Genomic DNA, 9,696 nt, shown 5'->3' with positions numbered 1-9,696 from the left:
AGATTCTGATGACTTTTCAAAATTAGAAAAATAAAGGATTATTATCATCATCAGGACCCAAAGTTTTGAGTGGCAGGTAAGTATTGACTAAAGCATCAGAAACTGGAAGAGACAGTACACTCACTGGTATGTATAAATTCTCCTGACAGTTGGTCTTCAGCAACTAAGTCAAGGCCATTGAAATTTGATGTAGGTGACCATACTCACTAGGCACGTCTGACTCCTTATCTTTCAATGACACTGACACTTGAGTTGTCAAATGATGTTTTCAAATATTCACCTTGTTTTATTCTACTAAGTGGAATGGAAAGCAGTGTTTCCAGATGCTTAACCTCTGATAACTTCTGTCTAATATCACTTATATCAGACAACAAATTAGAGGGTTCAATTCCTGATGCCATTTGACTCATTATAACATTGTGATTTAAGTCCATCACAGGTCTTTTTGCTGATTTCCCTTGTCGACTCTTATCTTTGTCTCTCTAGTTGACTGCAGTTTCTTCTGCCAGACACAATATGACAATTCATGTTCAGTTTCCCTGCTTCCTAATGATACCTGAAGCTCCCTGCTGTGTGCTTTTCACAGTATCATAGTACTTACTAGCAACTTCCAAAAAATCTAATTTTTAACAACTCCACAGCCTTTAACAATGATGAAGTATATTCCATGAAATATTAACTTCGCCATGGTGCATATATTGAACCATCAGCTTTAAGTCGGTAAACTTCATATCACTAAATGTCACAAGAGGTTGTTAACTTGAGTTCTTTAAAAAGAAATTCTAGAGAAGAGGACTGCTTGCAGATAGAGCTACTTTATGTACTTTATGGGTTTCCCTCGTACATTAATGTTACATCAACCAGATTTTCACTAGCAAGTAAACGATCAAAAGAAAATCCTGATACTTATATTAGGATTCCTTAAACCAGATTGAGCTGCATAGTATCATTTACACAAAATGTGTAAAATGGTTATATATAATGTATACACTCACACATATCTACACTACTGTAACATATTCCTACTGAAATGAGTTAGGCTTAGCTGCTCACACATTTGCTGCCATTACAATTTCATAAAGTATGTTGACCAAAAACCAATAGACAACTTACAAAACCTACATACAATGCTTAACCCAAACATCATAACATAAAAGAAAATACTCCACAACAAGAACATTTCACTAAATACATAAACAAATGCAGCACTAAATCAACTGTCAACCACATGTCACATCTCATGCATATGCCAACTATCCTCAATAATATTCCATCTCTCTCTCTCTCTACCAAATCCATTGAAACACATGCACCTATCACTCGATATCCTTTCATAGTCAAACTCCATACTCATAGAACAAGTTTCTCTACTTCCTCCTTCATTTCTACTGATGTTGCTATATTGTGGAACAGCCTTCCCTCCCATGTGTTTCCCAAGAAATACATTGTGCAGACCTTCATATCAAATATGAAAAATTCCTCATTTCCCTATTTTCTTCCATACATGGTACAAATGTAATAATGGTTCACCAACCTCTTGTACATGGGCCCAACATAAAAAATAAAATAAAAGAAAACTTAAATAAAAATTGTCATGATGAAACTGTGGACAAATTAAAATAAGTAGGGAAAGGTATGGCGCTGGAAATGAAATCTCCAAACACTGAAATAATGACATTCCTGGATACCAAGGTTGTAAAATTAGCTGATTTCATGTTTTCATCATAATAGTTTGGTTAGGTTACACATTAGTAGCAGCCATAGGAAAATGCATCCTTTGATGATGGTTCTTATGGTTAAACTCTGAAGAGTTTAACCATAAGAACTAAAGATTGTGATTTCTATGTAGAATTAACATCAATTAATATCTTGCAAGAAAATGCTGTGCCGTTGAAAGAAAACCATAAGAAATAATTTCTATTCCTTTCCCACTATAATAATTAAATAATGAAGATTCTGCAATAGAATTCATTCAGTTTCAGAACATAGCAAGGAACAAACAAGACATCCATTTAAGTATGGTTGTGAAAATTTTGATACACCCACTTATCCTTTTTGAGACGGTTTATATGGACGTTTGCTTGTTTATTTATACATCTGACCACACCAAAAGAAATTTTTGTTAAAATATGAAGTGAGAATGTGACTGATATGGTTAAAACTTTTGTTCTTGTAGTAGATTAGAGTTTATTGGCTAATGTTTGACTTTATTGTAAAATTATTTGTTATCTACTCATAGGGTCGATGTTTCATCTTGTTTATTTTTATGGGATTTACTAATAATTTTTTCATTGTCATGGCATTCAGTACATTGAGAATGATCAGAGATACTAGTGTGTATTATATGGATTTAAGGTAATGTACATGACTATTCTCAAAGAATGTTCATTGTGCGTGTGTTTGTGAATTTTAGGATACATACATGGCGATTCTCAAGGTAGTGTGTGTGTGTGTATATTGATTTAAGGGTATGTACATAACGTAATCTCAACCTGTGTTCAATGTGTACATATACTGTATATATATATGATAATTTTGAATCTGTTATCAATTTCCAAAATTAAATTACTACTCTTGTTATTTATGCATTTGACTTATTAAAAGGGACCTCAAAGAAGTCAGAGAGGTCACATCACCCAACAGCTATCATACTATCTTTTCTTGAATTCATTTGCACCATATATACTCTCAAAGGTAATCCATTCCACTCATGCACTACCATGAGAGAAAAATCTAGATCTCACATCTTCACTGCATTCATTCTCAACTTCCTTGAATGAAAACTTCTATGTAAAAATTATATGTATGACCCTTTCAGAAATTTTTAAGTCGCAATCATATCACTCTTCTTCAAATGACCACAATTCCAGTCTCTTATAGTCTACAAATCTCAGTCTGTCTTCATAATCTACAGATTATGAAGACAGACTGAGATTCCATCCCAGTATCATCTTTAACACTCACCTTTGCACTCTCGCCACTCTATCAATATCACAATGGAAACTATCAGATAAGATCTGCACACAGTAGTCTCCAAGTGAGGTCATGTCAAGGCTTTGTAGGGAGGAAAAATGACTCCCTTATCCTTACATGTGAAGATTCCTTTCGGCATTACAGTTATCCTCTGAGTTGTACCTAGCCACATAGCAAAAATTGCTATGTGACTCCTGAACTTCATCTTCATATTAACCTCCAGGATCCATAACCTGGCTGGTTCTTCTAGCATAATCTCACCGATATAATATTAACATTGGATATCTCATTGCGCCAAACTACGTAAATTTATACTCACTGCTGCTGCTATGTGTTTGTGACCTGTCAAAAGTCTTAACATTTACTAACATTGCACTGACAATCATTATCAAATGACCACAATTCCAGTCGCTTAAAGTCATTCTGTAATCACTGTATATCTGCCACTTTCCTGATTACCTTCCTATTTTTTGCATCATTGGCAAATAGCTATCTATACGTCATTTGTCAAATCCTTCCCAATATTAGTAATGTAAAGAGTTAAGGTTGCCACTGGTAACCTTAAATCTTGCACATCTCCACATACCACTTTTTGACATCTGTCGGTCAGCTATCCTCTTGACCATGCTAATATTTTATAATCCAATCCCATATTCTTCAAATCATGCAGCAGCCTTCTTTGCGGTATCCAGTCGAAAGTCTTAACAAAGTCCAAAAGTATCGTGTATCCATCCCCTTGTCTAACTCAATAGTAACATAATTATAGAATGTGAGCAAGTTGTTCAAACAGAACCTTCCGTTAGTATTGTACACCCACAGATGCGAGACTATTCGACACTTCTGTGCATGTCAGAAGAAGGAGAATCCATTCCGATAATAGGGTAATCAATCCATCTTGTGGGATGAGTTGTTTATTACACTTAGGAAAATTAACTTTGTAGTTTTTAAAGTGGTAACTATTGTGCTTGTATAACAGTTGGAAAATTTTATGTATAAAGCACATGATTTTGCATGTTGGTGACCAATTTGTACATCCTTATTTTTTTTTCCTCTTCAGCATGAATTGACTCTTCTTGGCAGGTTGCCAGACTAGGCTCTTGGATCTGTTGTCAGATAGCAAACCCATGCTATTCATTCCAAAGTATAGATTCTCTGTCAACTCATTTCAATGTGCAATCTCTTACCAACTTTTTTTTCCCACACAAATATACTGATAGATCAATAGTCAGAGACATCAGTGTTTACACTAGCTTTGTGTGCATTGGGATTTTCATAAATTCTTTCCACCTTGTGGAATCTTCCATGTTCCGAGACTCAAATTATATAGCCTGGTCACAAGAACAGCTAGCTGAATATGCATAACATCTGTGCGGATATCCCATCAGTAACTGTTGTCATATTCTTATTCAGATTATGCAACAACTCTAATACACCTTAGTTTCTTCATCTAGTGAAGAGGTAGCAGTTCATTGTTGCATACATTAGGTTGATTAGTTTTTATCAGAATGTGCACTCATTAGTTGAACAATCTCTTCCACATGTGTCATTTGCAAATCAACATTTTAGGCCCTGTAAGCTGAAACGCTTGCAGTGCAAATTTATTTTCATGCTGAGACTTAGTTTTCCATACTATAGTTGTAACTCTTATGGCCTGTTCCTTATAATTTTCATAGCTGACCCATCTAAACTCTTAGAATCTACATGTGCACTAGCTTTGCATTGCGTATCTGCTATTAATGCAGTCATTAGCTCTCTCCAAACTGAACTTTGATTTGTTCTCATTCCTGAACTTTGGAGTGTTCTTTTGAATTTTGCTGAATATCTCCTGTAAAAAAATAAAAAAAAAAAAAAGAGATAGACATATCAAAACATATTTGCCGGCAAAGGTTGGCTGATTGGTAGAGCCTCTGATACTAATGGCCCAGTTAAGTAAGTTTGAGCACGGTTAGTAGTTGGAAGGGGACTAATCGTTCGATGCTGCTGGCACACTCTCCCTCGATGAGTCTTTGGACTCCCTGAAGGTGTTAAATCATCATAATAATATGACAGTCTTGACAGATCTTTTTCTTGGCCACTGAGTCAGCCTCTTCAAGTTGTGAACTTTTTATTAAAAGCCTTAACAAAAGCTTTTAACATCCTTACTTTGCAGTTGTGCCTTGTCATGTTTCATCTTTAGACCTCATACTACATATATAGAACACAACATGTGCATCTTTCCTGCAAACGTTGTCAGCATCAGACTTGATGTAGATAACATCCTTTCACAAACATTGCTGCCTAAAAGAAATCTCTTTGTAAATTATGCAGAGACAATAACATAATCACCAGAGCTGATATGGATAATGCTGTTGTAGTCCTCAGTGCCAGTGATTATAATTGAAAAATGAATGTGTTGCTCAGAGACAGCAGTATTTATTAACCACTGGATTATGACTCCACCGGTTTTCAGGCAAAAAAGCATTCATGCTGGGCAACATGCTCACAAGCAGAAGACTCTACCCTCAGAAAGCCACTTTACTTTATATAAGTCACTTCTGCATTGTGTGGGCGCCTTTTCACAATGTTTATACGGAATATTAATTAGTGTTTCGGTAACATTTTATTTGTAAAATTATCATTTGTAAACTGTCTTAACGATATTGAAAATCTTAAATACAATTTGAAATGATTTCAAGTTATATGCATCTACATTTTTATTTGCTTTCTGCATCAGTGACACAAGTTATTTACTGAGCTACCAATCTATACAACTGCTATTTATTATTGGTTATTTTCTAAATTTCACAAAGAGATCTCTCTTTCCCTCTTTTTTTTTTTTTTTTTTAATTATGTCCATCATAAATGCAAACATGCATTTATGATGGATAGAGCATATAGAATCGAAAGTTATTCACTCAACCCTGGCAACTTATAAGACTCATACACACATATAATATCACAAATGTAAATTATTAATAATTCATTTGTCAGTAATGGAAAGATTTCTATTCATGCCTGTTCTGTCTGGTCTTGATGGGGATTTTGACAGTTCTCACATGGCTCATAATTGTTAATTCATATTTACACCTTTCAGTAGTTCAGGTATACTAACCAAATATTGCATTCTCCTTAATTCTTGTTTTCTAATATATCATCATCAATTTCCTGATAAGTACCCTAAAGGGGTGTTCAGGTTACAATGACTGAACTAATGATTAAGTTTACATTATTAGTAATCTCCTATTAGCAATATTCCTCCAAATTAATCTATTAATTGTCAGCACTCCAATATTGTCATAGATAACATTTGGTTCTTCTAAGGTATGTCTGATTGAATCAATTCATCTAGACCCTGGTCTTCCAATAGGTCTTTTTCCTACAATCTTTGCCTTCAAACTCCTGTTTCATCTACCTTTCCTCTCCCATTTTATTTAAATGACCAAACCTTAGATTTGCCTGCCCACACATTCTTAAATGCAAATTTAAGAATGTGTGGGCAGTATGGGCAAATTCCTAATTTCTTCATTTTTAATATGATTCTGCTATTAATGCCATCTCTTCAGGCTTCTGATTTTTCTCAGAACTCTGATATCTGTGGTCTCTAATCTGATCAAGTGCTTTATTTTTACCCCAAATCTCAGATTCATAACTTAAAACTGGTTTGAAAACTCTTGTATAACCCAGTTTAGTGTTTTGCCTAATTTCTCTTTTATTCCATATACATTTATGCAACTGGTTCCCCCACCATACCAACTTTGCTTATTCTGTTGTCTATTTCCAGATTTAACTTGTGATCTTCAACTAAAACTGCGCTTAAATAGCTGAAATATTTTACTTATTCTATAGGCTGTCCATTCAGAATGCAGCAGAAGCTTTCTATGTTCCTGTTTATTTTCATAGTTTTGGTCTTTTTATTTTTGATTTCCATGCTAAATTTGTTAGAGCTAATATTCAATTTAGTTAGAACCTCCTGGAGACCTGCACAGGATGTGTTTAGGAGTGCATCGTCATCTGCATAAAGCAAAGAGCCAAAAAAAGTTTGATATCTCCAATTCTAATATCAGGTTTAATACCACTTTCTTTAATAATATGATCCATATAAATGATAAGATTGGAGATAATGTGCATTCTTGTCTTACACTTTATTTTACATCAAATCAATTAAATATAGACTATATATTGCTCTATATAATGTTCCATTTACCAAAAATAACAAGTGTTTTGAAAAGTTTTTCCTGGGTACCTTGTCATATGCCTTTTCGAGATCTACAGAACTTAAGTACAGATCCTTGTCATATTCCAATGATTTCTCATCCATTTGTCATGAAGTGAAAATCTGATCCTGACAACCTTTATTTGGCTTATTCTTCTCACACTTCCTATTTCACAATTTTTCTCAGCCAAGTCTGCTTGCATAAATCTTATCTGAGACATTTAATAGAGAAATTCTTCTATAATTCTCACGTTCAGATTTTTTTCTCCTTTTTATAGATGCATGCTATGAGAGCTCTACTCCAATCATCAGAAATTCAACCTCCTAACTAGGCCCTCTGAATTATGCAGTGTAGTCATCACAATTATTGTATCTCCATACTTAAGAATTTCTGGTCAAATATCATCTACTCCAGCTGCCTTTCCATATATCAAGTTTTTGACAGCTTTTTCTACCTCAAGCATTGATATGTACTCCTCTTTACATTCCTCTTGAAAATTTTCTAGCAATGTTCTGTCACTGCTTTGTTTAACAGTACTTCAAAATAATTACTCCAGACATATAAGATATCCTTATCATCAGTTTTCATATCACTTTTATCATCTTTGATTTCTCTTACAATACTCTTTCTTCCACTTCTAAGTTTCTTCAATATCCTCCAGAACATTTTACCTTCCTGATATTTATTTTCCATACTCTTACCAAAGTCTTCCCATGACTTTTGCTTAGCTGCTTTCATATATAGCTTAGCCGTCTTATTTTTTCAGTATTCTTTTAGGGCATATGCCAACTTAATTATTAGGATCTTTTGCTACTTTCTTCTTTTCTAAGATTGTTTCTTGAACTTCTTTTGTCCACCATGGATTGCTTATTTTTTTTGTCCTTGTAGACTACTTCTCCAGCTCAGTCACTGTTTTTTTTTAGAGTTTGCATTTGAGACTCCAAGGTTAAACCACAAATGACATGATGGTTTTCTGTTATATCCTGAAACAAACACATTCCTCTCCCCCCCCCCAGCTAATTTGTTTACACTAGAAGACCCTATCACAATATGTGGTGTGCCTGCCAACACACAAAGGCTTCTAAAAATGATGCGTCTTGGCATCCTGAAGTAGTAAGTAGCATCTACTGTCCCATGGTAGATGCTACTGACTGCCCTCGTTTAAGCTAGCCATCTAGTTAACTAAATCTTAACCCTACTTATTGGACATAGTTCATCTTACATAAAGAATTTAATTTCTGCAATCTTTATTCAAAATTTAGTTTTTGAATATGGTGAGCTTTGATGTCACCTCTTTATTTACCAGTATCCCCCTTTCTGACATTTGAACATTATTGCAAATGCTTTCCTTCCTGACATCATTGATCTCTTTAATTTGGCCATCCATACTGGCTACTTCACTTGGAAGGACACCATATATAAATATAGTTACAGCCATGGGCTCTCTCTAGCCAATTTCTATATGGAACATTTTGAATAACATGGCTTGATATTGCTATTTTCAAACCATCAGTCTGCTTAAGATATGTTCTTTATTTGGCCAGATAGCTTAGACACATTACTCTTTCCTTCTCCACCTCACCAGCCAGCTAGCCATCCAATTCACTATCATCATAGTTTATTCAGAATATAATACAATGTGAAAAGGGAAAAGAGATTTACATTAAAAATTAAAGATTGCAAATTATGGTCTTCCAAGTCTCTCTATCTTGAGCCTGACTGGTAGATGTCAGATGGAGTTTTACAGTTCAGCCTGTTGATGGTTTCACAGATGTATTGCCAAAATTGTTTGCATGGTCTTCCTCTACGGCAATTGTCTTCTGGTTTGTACAGGGTGAGGGACTCCAAAAAAGAGTGAGACTTCAGGATGTCTGAGTTGTAGTTTTTTGACTATATTGGCAAGTGGTTCTTTCTTAGCCAAATTTAGCACAGTAGAGTTAGTGACATGGTCCATCCAAGTGTATCCAAGGATCAATCTGAGACATGTAGCTCCAAAGGAGTTTTTTTGGTGCTTGTTGTCCAGGTTGGAGAATCATAGAAGATGGATCTGCTGGTTGCATGGTATAGTCTTAATTTTGCCTTTAACGATATTAATGATGATTTCCAGATGGGATAGAGTTTGTTATGAAAGACTAGAGCCATCTGTTTACGTTTTCTATCATTTTCTGTATTGTTCATGTATGATCCAAGATATTGAAAGTTCTTTAATCTTTCTATGGGTTATTGTTGATATGAAGTATAAAGTTTTCATAACGTATTGAGAATACTTTGGACTTTGGATATTGATCTGCAGACCAATAAGTTTAGCCTCTGCCTCTAGTAGACTGAGATTTTTCTGTGCATTTGTTGGTTCTGTATCAATAAGTACGATGTCGTCAGCAAAGCTAAGATTAGTTATTTGCATGGTGCGGGTGGATGTTAAAACCAAGATCTTCTGTGTCGATAGTCCGGAAGATGTAGTCCAAGTATACCAAGAACAAAGAAGGTGCTAGTATGTCACCTTGCAGGACTCCTGTTGTCACCAGAAAGG

Source organism: Typopeltis vanoorti, chromosome 14 (assembly GCF_054136105.1).
Source record: "Typopeltis vanoorti isolate ZY-2024b chromosome 14, IOZ_Tvanoo_1.0, whole genome shotgun sequence".
Lineage (NCBI taxonomy): Eukaryota > Metazoa > Arthropoda > Arachnida > Uropygi > Thelyphonidae > Typopeltis > Typopeltis vanoorti.
This window is presented reverse-complemented; position numbering follows the sequence as displayed.